The sequence below is a fragment of the Lepidochelys kempii genome, chromosome 2 (genome assembly GCF_965140285.1).
Source record: "Lepidochelys kempii isolate rLepKem1 chromosome 2, rLepKem1.hap1, whole genome shotgun sequence".
Classification (NCBI taxonomy): Eukaryota; Metazoa; Chordata; order Testudines; family Cheloniidae; genus Lepidochelys; species Lepidochelys kempii.
Genome location: NC_136381.1, coordinates 32713345 through 32727374, shown reverse-complemented (window position 1 = coordinate 32727374; position 14030 = coordinate 32713345).

Below are 14030 nucleotides of genomic sequence, written 5' to 3'. Positions count from 1 at the left end.
CCTTCAAAATAAAGCTAGGGATATTTGGTATACATTGGTTTAGCTTCACTGACTTCAATGGAGTTTTACTGATTTACCCAACCAAAAGATCTTGCCCTAGATATACAATATTGATGTATGTTACCTGATAACACACAGTATCAGAGAGGACTCCTATGCTGCTGCTAGTAGGAGTGAGTGTATATCTAAATTAATAAAAATGTATATCTGCACAAGCAATATTTTACTCTAAATCATTGACTGGTGGGGTACAGGTTCTTGGCTATTGGCTAGATATGAACAAATGCTGAAACTTCAAAATCAAAACTCAGCTGAAACTACCAAGTTTATCATGCTTCTAATACAAGTGACTAAACTTCACTTTAAGTTAGGCTTCGGTTTGCAAACCGTAGTGAAACTTCCATCTTTGATGAATTTTGAGTTGTAGCAAAACCCAAACTACAATTTTCTTTCTGTTCTGGTTCTGTTATGAAGATTTAACACAGTTCTAACAATTACTCCATTTTGATTCAATAAAAGTACAACTGAATTCTCAGAGACTGGTAGATTTTAAGGTCAGTAGGGAACACTGTAATCATCTAGTCTAACCTCCGGCACAATATAAACTAAAGAACCTCACCCAATAATTTCTGTATCAAGCCCATAACTTCAGTTTGAGCAACAGCATATCTTTTAGGAAGACATGCATCTTGACACAAAGATTTTAAGTAATGGAGAATGGACCACCATGTCCCTAAACACATTCTTCCAATGCTTAATTAATTACCATCACTGTTAAAAATGTGCACTTTATTTCTTGTCTGAACTTGTCTAGCTTCATCTTCCAACCCCTGGATCTCATTATGCCTTTTTCTACTAGATTAAAGAGCTGTCTACTATTAGAAATCTCTCCCATATGTAGACAATGACCATGTTACCTCTTAGCTGCCTCTTCGATTAAATAAATCATAGAAGGGTAGGACTGGAAGGGATCTCAATAAATGGTCACCTAGTCCAGTTCTCTGCATTCAAGGCAGGACTAAGTAATAACCAGACCAAATGGAGCTTTTTTAGTCCCTCAGGTCTTGAGAAGATGTCTAAATAGAGGACTTCAGTCTCCAGCATGTCAAGTTTCACAAACAAAATCATAAGAATTAAAAAAATTAAACCTCCAGTCCCCATCGAATAAATATTAATTTATGTGCCTGGTAATGTCACTTTTCCTAGAAAAATGTCGTCATAACAGCAATTTGGCTCAGACCCAAAGTGCCAGCTGATGATGATCACAACAAACATTACCAGACTAGACTTATCCATCAGACTCATCTTAACTGTGACAAGAGATGCAATCTCAAATTTAACCGACATAAGGATTATTTTATTTAATCAGCGAAAACTCTTAACATGGCCCCCCAGACAATATGAGAATGCTTCTCAGCCACTCTCTCTCTCTCACTAGCACCAACTCCCTGGTGTCAGTTTGTCATAGTGGAGGTCTGATTTAGGCAAAACACTGATTACTCTTTGCCACTTGGATACCAATTGAGAATTCATTGGGGGCAAGCAGTTCTCTCTACTCTGCCCTGCTTGAATAAATGAGGAACACTCAGTGCCACCTTCTCTCCTCCAAGAAAGGAAAAACCTAACTTTGCAGAAAAACATATACATAATGAGATGCGATACATAAAACTCTTGCCTCGAAAGAGCAGATAGGAAAGGAATTTCAAACAAAAACTGCTGTGGAAATTCTTGTATATTTACAAGATTAAACTCGATAAGTTTATGGTGGAGATGGTATGCCAGGATAACGTGATTTTGGCAATTAATTGATCTTTAAATATTCATGGTAAATAGGCCCAATGGCCTGTGATGGGATGTTAGATGGGGTGGGATCTGAGTTGCTACAGAGAATTCTTTCCTGGGTATCTGGCTGGTGAATCTTGCCCATATGCTCAGGGTTCAGCTGATTGCCATATTTGGGGTCGGGAAGGAATTTTCCTCCAGGGCAGATTGGAAGAGGCCCTGGGGGTTTTTCACCTTCCTCTGTAGCATGGGGCCCGGGTCACTTGTTGGAGGATTCTCTGCTCCTTGAAGTCTTTAATCCATGATTTGAGGACTTCAGTAGCGCAGACATAGGTGAGAGGTTTATCGCAAGAGTGGGTGAGATTCTGTGGCCTGCATTGTGCAGGAGGTCAGACTAGATGATCATAATGGTCCCTTCTGACCTTAATATCTATGAATCTATAAGCAAGTTAATTTAGTTACAAATTTAAAAATCATACATTTAACACAACTAAGTGAATGTGTGATCCCACCATAATGCTGTAATCCTTGTCCTTCCTTACGCTATCCACTCTCCCCCAACAGCCCATGTGGTTGTATTATGGTAATGCCTCGAGGCCCAACCAAAATAGCAGTCCTATAGTGCTAGGTGCAGTTCAAACACATAATAAGAGAAACATCCTGTCCCAAAGAGCTTAATATCTAAATAGGCTTATTATCCTCATTTCACAGACAGGGGATTGAGGCAGAGAGAAATCATGTGACTTGCTCAAGGTCACAGCGGGATTCTATGCCAGAGCAAAGACCTGAACCCAGTTTGTCTGAGTATCAGTTCAATGCCTGAACCATAAGACCACTGGAATGGTCCAGAGGTATCTTGGAAGAGAATAGTGTTTGGGAAAAAATGTACTGAAGGTTTGCAAGAAGCTGAGAAATCAGGGAGCTATCATTTCAGTAAAGCAGTAGACATTGCAAGAACACACAAAATGGCAGAAGCCCAGCTACTATCTTTGTCTAAAGAGGAGTTAATGTGTGGAATAGCAGAATCAGCACATGCTTTCAAGAAATCACAAAAACAAAAAATGTCTGATGCATAGAAATGGGCAGTTACAGATGAGAGCCTGTGTTATATAGGAGGTCAAATTAGAGGAGCACATTGGTCCCTTCTGGCCTTATAATCTGTGAATCTATGGACTATTCTATCTATCAGATTGTTGCATTAGTTAAAACTTCAATGCCTCTTATAATATTTTGCTGCATGAGTCAATGAGTGGATTTTTCCATTGGCCACTTGAGCAAAATGAATAGCCAGAAAAAGGACAGATATGAGACAAATGTCAAGAAAATAAATCATTATCAAAACTATGCAAATGCAAAGAATACATGGGGAGGTGGAGCAGCCAAAATGCAGCACAGATGATGTGTTAGGAGATATAGTCACCCATGTAAGAGTAAGATTAGCAATGGTTTCATCTTCAGTGACACAACCAGACCAAGAGTTCAGAGAAATACTATTCTTCTAGTCAAAGTACGGCTCCTTTTAGATGCTGCATGTGGCACAAGTAAAGTCTGTTCACTGTCCAAATCTCTCTGATTGGAATGTCTTGGTTGTAGGTCTGCTATTTACAGGAAATACCCAGGCTAACAAAACCCATTCCATGGAGTCAAAAACATTTCCTTCTTGTTATATCAGAGAGAGATGTAATCTGGTGGTCCAAGCATAGACGTGGGAGTCATGAGAGCTCTGGCAATGATTCATTCTGGAGCCTTGGACAAGTCACTTAATTTCTCTGATCCTGTTCACCAATCTACAAAATGAGGATAATAATTCTTGCCTACCCTCAAGGGGCCAGATTGAGTCCACCCCTACTCCTGTGTTTGGTCCTTGTTATATCCCACTGAAGTCAATGAGGTGACATCCATCATTTTAAAGGATCTAGTCCCAGGTTTGCTGTGAAGATTAATTAATGTTTGGAAAGAAGATTGAAGGTGAAAATGCTATATAAACACTAAATAATTTACTTTTATCCCTCAGCATTACAGTGTGTTTTAGTCTTCACAACATACAAGTTCTTTAAGCATAAAAGAGGGAAAGCTACTGTCTAAAATTTACCCTCATGAGTCACCAATAAGTCCTACCCATGAACCGATTCCGTAGGCTTGGGTAGTCAGGAGTTTTGTTAAACCCTCTGCAGAATTCCTGCGCTTTAGCTGCTCAAATGTACTCGGTATTTTCTGACTTTCCTTAAAATTCTCTCTGCCTAAGAGTGCTGCCTTCTGGAGGTCACTGATCATGAAGTCTTGCATGCCTAAACTGTTCTTGAGCTGCTCGTTCATATGCTTAGTGATCACTCCAAGTGCTCCAATTATCACTGGGATCTTCTTTGTTTTAGATTTTCATAATCATTCCACTTTGTGGCAGAGTTCTTCATACTTCACCATCTTTATGTATTATTATTATTTATTATGTTACTACAGGGTCCCCTAATGCCATCTTACAATTCCTTAAACACTGAATGCATTTACACTATGAAGAAATAAAACACACTTAGCAAGTCAATCAATATTCATTTCATGCAAATTCAATTCACAAATGCTTTACCATACCTTACAAACACCATTATTTACACATTAATGATCATCAAAATTCTGTGTATAAAGAGATGAATTAATAAAAGTATATTAAAGATGCACTGGTAACTGAAAACTTTCAAATAAAACCCTCTAAATAATGAAAACATAAAAGAGCAACAATGGAACAATCCACTCCTATTGTCTCATGCACCAATTTTTTTTTAAAAAGAGATATTGAAGTTTTAGATAATGCAACAATCTTGAGTCATAGAACATTTCATAGAGCCATAGATACTAAGGCCAGAAGGTACCACTGAGACACCTAGCCTGACCTCCTGCATAACACTGGCCATAGAATTTCCTTGAATTAATTCCTGTTTGAATTAGAGCATAGAAAAACATCTTGATTTTAAAATTGCCTGTGATTCCTGACTTCTTGATAACTGAAGGGAGATGAGAGTTTATTTATATTACAACTTTCACTGTGGCGTTTATATACTACTGTAATCATGAAATCCTGTAGGCAAGGTGTTTGTTTTGAGATATCCATAATACAGAATTGTCTGCTGCAAATCATAGAAAAGTATCTGCGATTTTTGTTATGACAAAGTGGTTTGTGCTATGAGTAACTGTACAAAGATTATTTATTGAGGGAACAGAAACAATAACACATAACTTGACACTGCTGACTGTTCCCTCACCATTTTAAACTCATGCCTCCTTTGTGCCCCTTGCATGATTGTCTTTTGTGTTTGTCACAAACTCAGTACTGTGAGATCCTGATCTAATGCCCATTGAAGTCCATAGGAGTATTTCAAGGGGCTTCGGATCAAGCCCCTATAGACACTGTGTCTGGCAGAGGATCACTTGGTTCATGCCTTGGATCAGAGCCCTACTGAGAGACTGTCTGGGAGAGGACCCCTTGGTTCATGTTCTTTTGACCAAAATTTCCATGTGGAGAGCAGCTTCAGAACCTCTCCATTCTAGGAGTTACTTTCCCCTCTTCAGGCAAGATAGCCCATGAGAAATTACCATGCCCACCCTCTTTGTCCAATGTCTCATATGGATTTACTAAACACAAGATTTATTAAGAAAAATAAGAAAAAATCAGATAAAACAAAAGAATCTCTTTATATATCACAGCTTTTTTGAAAACGTGTGCAAAGTTCTCCTTATCTGTATCTACAGTGAACTAAATACCTTCAATGTCCCACCCAGCTGGCTTGTCCTCAGCCTTACACAGACCTCTCTCTCCTCTGTGATACAGAACCTGTTTTTCAAGACTCTGGCCACTACAATTCATTTCACCTTGAGAGGGTTTAAGTTTTGTTTCACAAAACATAGTCATCCAGTTGTTCTCATGTATTCTCATACAAGACAGCTTCCAAAAGACAGCTTTTGTTGTTAAGAGTAACAAGAAGGGTTTCTTCAGGTATGTTAGCAATAAGAAGAAGGTCAAGGAAAGTTTGGGCCCCGGAGGCAACCTAGTGACAGAGGATGTGGAAAAAGCTAATGTACTCAATGCTTTTTTTTGCCTCTGTCTTCACGAACAAGGTCAGCTCCCAGACTACTGCACTGGGCAGCACAGTATGGGGAGGAAGTGACCAGCCCTCTGTGGAGAAAGAAGTGGTTCAGGATTATTTAGAAAAGCACAAGTCCATGGGGCCGGATGCACTGCATCTGAGGGTGCTAAAGGAGTTGGTGGATGTGATTGCAGAGCCATTGGCCATTATCTCTGAAAACTCATGGTGACTGGGGAAGGTCCCGGATGATTGGAAAAAGGCTAATGTAGTGCCAATCTTTAAAAAAGGGAAGAAGGAGGATCCTGGGAACTACAGGCCAGTCAGCCTCAGTCCCTGGAAAAATCATGGAGCAGGTCCTCAAGGAATCAATTTTGAAGCACTTAGAGGAGAGGAAAGTGATTAGGAACAATCAGCATGGATTCACCAAGGGCAAGTCATGCCTGACTAATCTAATTGCCTTCTATGATGAGATAAAGCTTTTGGTACAGTCTCCCACAGTATTTTTGCCAGCAAGTTAAAGAAATATGGCCTGGATGAATGGGCTATAAGGTGGATAGAAAGCTGGCTAGATCGTCAGGCTGAACGGCAGCAATCAATGGCTCCATGTCCAGTTGGCAGCCAGTATCAAGTGGAGTGCCCAAGGGTTGGTCCTGGGGCCGGTTTTGTTCAATATCTTCATTAATGATCTGGAGGATGGTGTGGATTGCACCCTCAGCAAGTTTGCAGATGACACTAAACTGGGAGATGTGGTAGATACGCTGGAGGGTAGGGATAGGATACAGAGGGACCTAGACAAATTAGAGGATTGGACCAAAAGAAATCTGATGGGGTTCAACAAGGACCAGTGCAGAGTCCTGCACTTAGGACGGAAGAATCCCATGCACTGCTACACACTAGGGACCGAGTGGTTAGGCAGCAGTTCTGCAGAAAAGGACCTAGGGGTTACAGTGGACAAGAAGCTGGATATGAGTCAACAGTGTGCCCTTGTTGCCAAGAAGGCTAACAGTATTTTGGGCTGTATAAGTAGGAGGATTGCCAGCAGATTGAGGGATGTGATCGTTCCCCTCTATTCGACATTGGTGAGGCCTCATCTGGAGTACTGTGTCCAGTTTTGGGCCCCACACTACAAGAAGGATGTGGAAAAATTGGAGAGAGTCCAGCGGAGGGCAACAAAAATGGTTAGGGGGCTGGAGCACATGATTTATGAGGAGAGGCTGAGGGAACTGGGATTATTTAGTCTGCGGAAGAGAAGAATGAGGGGGGATTTGATAGCTGCTTTCAACAACCTGAAAGGGGGTTCCAAAGAGGATGGAGCTAGACTGTTCTGAGTGGTACCAGATGACATAACAAGGAGTAATGGTCTCAAGTTGCAGTGGGGGAGATTTAGGTTGGATATTAGGAAAAACTTTTTCACTAGGAGGATGGTGAAACCCTAGAATGGGTTACCTAGGGAGGTGGTGGAATCTCCTTCCTTAGAGGTTTTCAAGGTCAGGCTTGACAAAGTCCTGGCTGGATGATTTAGTTGGAGATTGGCCCTGCTTTGAGCAGGGGGTTGGACTAGATGATCTCTTGATGTCCCTTCTAACCCTGATATTCTATGATTCCATGATTTTCCTCAGATCCATTCAGGAGAATATGCAGTTCCTCAATGGTGTGTTCATGAACTATAACAGCCATCTGATCCTCTTGGAGCACTTAGACATTTTTCTTAACTGACCATCAGAAATATCTAATATTTTGTCTCTTTTGTTGTTTCGTTCATAATTTCTGATGCCTGGTCAAGTTTTAATCATTCTAATTCAATTGTGTAACTACAGCAGTGATACTGACTGAGGCTTGGGAGCTGCAAGTGACTCTTCAATGCGTCTCCTGTGGCTCTTTGCAGCACATGATATTAAAACACTGTGTGATTTAATTATTAACCAATCTAAGTTATTAACCAACCAGGATGCTTTTACTGTGTTATTAACCAGTTGTAGAATACTTGGTCAGTCATTTTGCTGTGAGAATAAATGGTAAATGAAACCATGAATTCACACTATTGTGGCTCTTTGGGGTAAGGTTGATCACTAATTTGGCTCCTGAGCCACTGAGGTCTGAGTACTACTGAACTACAGTGTCTTCTCTCGCATAACTTTTAAAAAGTTATTTTGTTTCACTTTAGAAAAATGTATGGGAGTATCTGAGATGTGAGCTTCAGCAATACCCTTTGTGAATGCTAAGAGAAAACCACATATTACATGCAGACTCTCAGCAATTTCTTCAGTCTCGTTTCTTACTAACTTCTCTCCAGTCCCACTACAGAAAGGCTCTTGTAATTCTTTGCATCTGTGTATTTAACAATATACTTTCTGTTCAGCTTTTTTTCCTTTGGCTTCTTTAAGTTCTTCTAGTAAAGTTTTCACTGTTAGTTTCCATTCAACCTTTTCCTTCTCTGTTATTTTAGATTTCCAATAAGAAGGTTTCTTTCTTTTTCCTTCAGTCTTCGTGAGTCATTGAATGAAGCCACGTTGTTATTTCTCCAGTCTTTATTTCTCTCTCTCCCTCTCATGTACACACACCCCTTTTGTACACACACTATTTTGTTGAGCACTTGCCACTGATAGAGTGATTACAGAATTTAATTTCCACCTGAGGCTCCTGTGACAGGAATACTGAACCACCTGTGATGGGAATGTCAGTATGAAAATTGGCCGCAAACCATCGCTTTGAATGAAATCAGTATACAATATCTTCAGCTGCAGCTATGATATACCTGCACAGCTGAAGATCTGGGAGGTGAAAGATGTTGTAAGCCCCTTGTGTGTTCCCCAATCCTTGAGCCAGCTTTGGATTTCAAGCAAGCTGTAAGGAGACCTTAGCTACACCTTTTCCTCTAGAAACACCCTGATGCTAGGGTTCAGAATGAGGGAGTAGCTTCTTCTGCTCTATTGAAGAAGCAAGTTAAGCCAGCTTTTTAGCTTCTTTGTGCCTTTTGAATGGCACAAAGCAGCTGGAGTGGACCCAAGAACTGTGCCCCTTATTTTTTGGTGGAGTGATCTATCCCAAGACTCTCTGGCATACTTATATGTGCTACAAAAATGCTTCCTGACAAGCAGGTGGATGTGAGACTTCATATCCAAGTGGTTTTGTTTGTGTAAGGAAGTCAATACCCAGCCAGGTAACTGCATTTCTTTGTTGCTTCTTCTACATCCTCCTTTCTGTCATACCTTTCTAGTCTGGCATTTCCTTTCTTAATTGCTTCTCTTTTCTACTTCTCACCACTCTTTAAAAAATTCAGCTTTGCAGCCTTGCCTTTCCCAGTGATGGCACTGTGCATTCTTCTCTCCTCCACAACCATTTTTATCACGGTATTCTTTCCTCTCACCCACTTCCTTCTGGTGTTTTTTGTTTGTTTTTGCTTTGGGGTGGGTTTTTTCTGCTGACCTTCTTCCTGCTACACAGACTAAAATACACTTTTACATCACTTTTACTTTTGTCTGTAATTTTTTCTCAGCCTGTTTTTTTTTATGATGTGCTTTCCTTTTGTTTTAATGCTGTTTTTGTTTGTTGCCAGTTTTTTGTCTCATTTCCCCTCTTCTTTGAAATGTATCCTTTAAATGTTGTTTCCATTTCTCCGTGCTGTAATCTATTTTTTAGTATCAGTATAACTGCTTTGAATTCTGGTTCTCAATCAATTTGTCAGTAGACAAGAAAAAATATGGAATTGATTTGTTGAAATGAAGGAAACATTACACAAAACAAAATCATGAAGATGCAGCTGTATGCACCTCAAAACTACAGTCCAATTGCATCAGGTATTATTGACTTTGAGAGGAATTATCAAAATAAGGAACAGAAGCAGATAGCCAACAACTTAAAAAGCTCTGACTCTGAGTATATGATCTATTTACCTTAAACTTGCATTTGTGGCTGCCCCATCTGAGTTGTCACAGAATAAATGATACCACAAAGTAAGGTAGTGGGGCAGGAACCTACAGGAGCATTGTTCCTGCTTTATTGAGCACTTTTGACCTCACGCACACTGTATGTGTGGGGTTGCTTCACATGGAGGACACCATTTTATGCAGAAAAACAATGGGTCGAGGGGTCATGCCAGAGAGGCAGGGTTCTGGTAGGGAACCAACAGCGGGTGAGGTATCTGCACTGAAAAAAATCAGGGCTACAAATTATAGTCCACACCGGATACATGTGCTTTGTATGCATCACTACTGAGGCCAAGATTCTTAACATGACTCATTATCTCCAAATTAAAGCCTTCAACAAACTTCTTCAGATGGAAAACCTCTACCCAACAGAAAGACTTCTGTCTTCCAAGGACAAGACTGATGTCTGTAAGACAAGACCTGATCCTTCTAATGTAAAAATAATAAAACCAAACAAAAAACTTTCAGGCCTTCTTTATACATCATAACAAAATAAAGAAAATGTTCATATTAAATTATCCCTGGTACATGAAATGTTTGCAGAAATATTTTCACACAGCAGGTTTTCCAAGTTTGTTCTTCTACATCTACTGCTCTTCCAAGCCACATCTTTGTATTAGTGCATACTGGGAAAATCTGGTCAACTGTCCCATGATGCCATAGCAAAGGACAGAGTTCAAAAGGGACTTGTGTTCCTAAGTCACTCTGGCACTTTTGGCCATCTATCCAGGTTGCCCAGATGGTATGTACACAGAGTGATGCCAGTAATATTTTAACCCATGTCTGCTCAGATGTCCTGCTGAAAAGAATGCTGGTAGAAAGTAGTAGCCGCCAGTGACACGAATGGAGTTAATGAATCCTGTCTGCACTGAACCATTTACAGTGAGACAAATGTGTGCCAGCCTAGGCCTCTGGCAGAAGCGAAACACTCTTAGCTCTCCACAGTGAGTAAGCTTTTGAACCATGTTGTGTGTGGACCCCACACACGCGTATAGCCAACCATGCCAATAGCTAGTTACAAACATCAAAAGCTGATGCGTGGGCAATGCCTCACTGACACGCCTTCAATTTATGTCCTTGGAAACAGCTGTGCTGTGCTGTGCTGCACTATTGCCTTGAAGGAGATTGTGCAGGTGTAACTGACTGGAATGCTGCAAGCAGCTCCTTTTAAGGTGCATATACAGGAAAGGAATCCAGCTCTCTCGTGCTCTCTCTCTTAAGACTTTTATCACTAAAAGCAAACAGATATGACTGGAGCATAGGCAGAGACCAGCTCTTAGGAGTAAGAACTTGCTATTTTTCAGAGGAGAACAATAATTTAAAGGCCAGCTGGAGAAGTGATCAGAGTGATAGAAATGATATTAACTAGACTTTATAGTTGGTGGAGGAAATTATTATTTATAGTGACTCATTATTCAATTCCTGGGTGTGCTTGAAATAATGAGAAGGTATGTTGATGGGCATATTGTGCCCTGGTGAACTTGGACACATTTTAATTGAAACAAGTGAAAAAAAACCAACATTGCCCCTTAGCATTGCTGGCTAAGCAGCAACCAGCACAGTGAGTTTCAATTTTTAGGAAACATAATGCCCTCATAAAGGTTGATGGAGCAGAAATGTATTAATAAGAGTCAATACACATCAGGAGTCTGATTTTTCTGCCTGTTATAGATTTGATAGATTGTCTCTCTGTCTCCATATTCATTTGTTCATATAATCTAAATGTGTGTATGTGCTTGTATATATGTGTATACTATAAAATGGACCAGTAGACAAACATGTATTAGGACCTCCACGGTGCCAGTTGGGTCATCTGATTTCAGGATTCCTCTTGGTACTGCTGTTGGGTTTGACTGCATTCATGCCCAATTGATTAAAGATGGGGTCCACACTATTAAAATAGTTTCTGACCTACTGCTCTAGATATCTGTCCCACCCCTGTCATGATCCAGTCCATCTACTCCTTCTGTCCTGTCCCCACCCAGATATCTCCCATCACCTCTTAAACCTGCCTCCCTGCCCAATATTACTGGCAATGTGGAGATTACCAAAATCCTAACCACAGTTCTCTTTCAGCCCCTGCTCATATTGTCCTTTCTCCCTTCTATGTCTGAATATATGGCCTCAATGGGAAGCAGAACTTACCTGAGAAGTGACTTTTGGAGGCAGGAGTGGGTAGGCTGCAGTGGTCAGCTGCCAGTGAAAAGTGGCCCTGGTGACACTCTGAGCTCCTCAATTCCCACTGAAGTCAATGGAAGTTAAGGCTGTTCAGCACCTCACAAGATTAAGGTCTCAATCTGGTTATGTGAGATCTGTCCTGGGTTTGAGGATAAAATGTTGGGGGGTGATGGGAGAAGGGCTTAATCCTCCTCCCCACACCTCCAAGCATCTGATTAGCAGGGACCATGTGCTTCTTTTAGCTTTATAAAAAATAATTGGGTCTGCAAAACTAGACTGGAAATTGTATGGAACAGAATTTCTGATATTTCCAGGGTGACCCAGTTGATAAAAGACTGGTCTAGCAGACAGGGCAACTGAATTCAACTCCTGGTTCTGCTACTGACCATCTGCGAGACTATGGGCAATCAATGCACTGCTCTGTGCCTCAGTTTCCCCATTTGTTGCATGGGGATAGTGGTACTTATCCTATTTTGTAAAGTGCTTTCAGTTCTATAGATAAAAAAGATGCATACGTATTATCACTACAGGTAACAGATTGAAAAATAATGGACTAAGTTAACCAAACCTTCAAACCTCAAAAATGTTTAATTCAAATTTTCAACTAAGGTTTAAGTGTCTCTCATTTTGTCACCATTTTTGCCAGGCCTACTTTAAAATCTCATTTTTAAAAAAATCATTGTTTACCTTTAAAAACCAAAATCTGTTTTGAAACCCAAGTGATCTGTTGTCATTCACGCAAGTTGTTATTTTTTGGAATCCTTGCAATTTCAGACAAAACCTGCACATTTCCGTAAATGGAGAAAGAGAAAATGGATTTCAAAACAGCTTCAGACTTCTAATGTGCTACTAAAAACAGAAGTAAAATAAGGAGTTGAAAACATCTGATATCAAGGTGGCAGTGTCCCTTTAAGGGAGTACTGGTGAAGGATTTGCTACCCACTCTCTGTAAAACGTGGAGACTCCTAGCATGTTACAAAGCAAGGAGCACTGCACACATTTTCCAGGTGCGTTTTGTTTAGGGAATGCTATTACTAGAAGCGCTGTTTTAGATTTTTCATTAGTGAATCCAAGAGAGATGGTTTGTGCTGATTGCCTTGTTTGTGCATGGTTTTACTCTCCCTAAAGGATTGTGTTACCAGAGAAGATTCTTCAAGGGAAAGAAGACTATGAGTCAGTATAGTGTGTGTGTGTGTGTGTGTGTGTTTTCTCCTGTGGGACAATTTGTGATGACAGCTTATTGCTGTGATATGATCTAGATGAAAACTGGGAGTGTTTAGGGGGTGGAGGGACTGTATAGCCTTAGTGACCAAACCATTGTGAAGCAAAATGTTTGTGGAGTAACGTATAAGATAGGGCTTTCTGCAGGTTTCAAAAGTTGGGACAGTTTTCATTGCATCCATTCTGATGGGACAAGTACTCTGAGAACCCTGCAGAGCACAAGATAAGTGTTACCCTCCTCAGGGACACATAGGAAATCAGAATGTAATAATGTGTGTTTTGTTGCAAATTGTTTGTATAGCGCTGAGGAATACACAAAATGACAACTGCCACCAGATAGCAGAACGGCAAAACAGTGTAAAGGCATAGGAATTCTGATGGGCATGACTGAACTTCCTCCCTTTGCCTCCCCATACTTGTTCTCACCTGTCCTTACACTGTGATTGCTCCTTGAAAAGCAGTGATGCTGAAATCTGGTAGTATTGGATTGGTACAGTCCCATGCATTGTGATAGCTAGCTGGCAATCTCTGTCAGTGCAGGGAAAGGACTCTGTCTTCCCCCTCTCTTTCCCTGTCTTCCGCCTCCCCTCCCCTCACTCTGCTCTGCAGAGAGAGAAAGCTCTGATCTCTAGTTGCATTCATTCTCATGAGTGTCTCAGACGGACTACAAAGAACCAGCTTTTTATCCTGTGCTAATGAAACAGAATCCGAGAGGGATCTACCTGTCTGGTAATTGAACTTGTGAAGAAAAAAGCCCAGGAGTCTTGAAGTGAAGGTGGCTTGTTTGGGGACTGTAACCTTATGGAGACTGTGCGATAGGGCTCTTCATCATCCACTCTCTACTGTG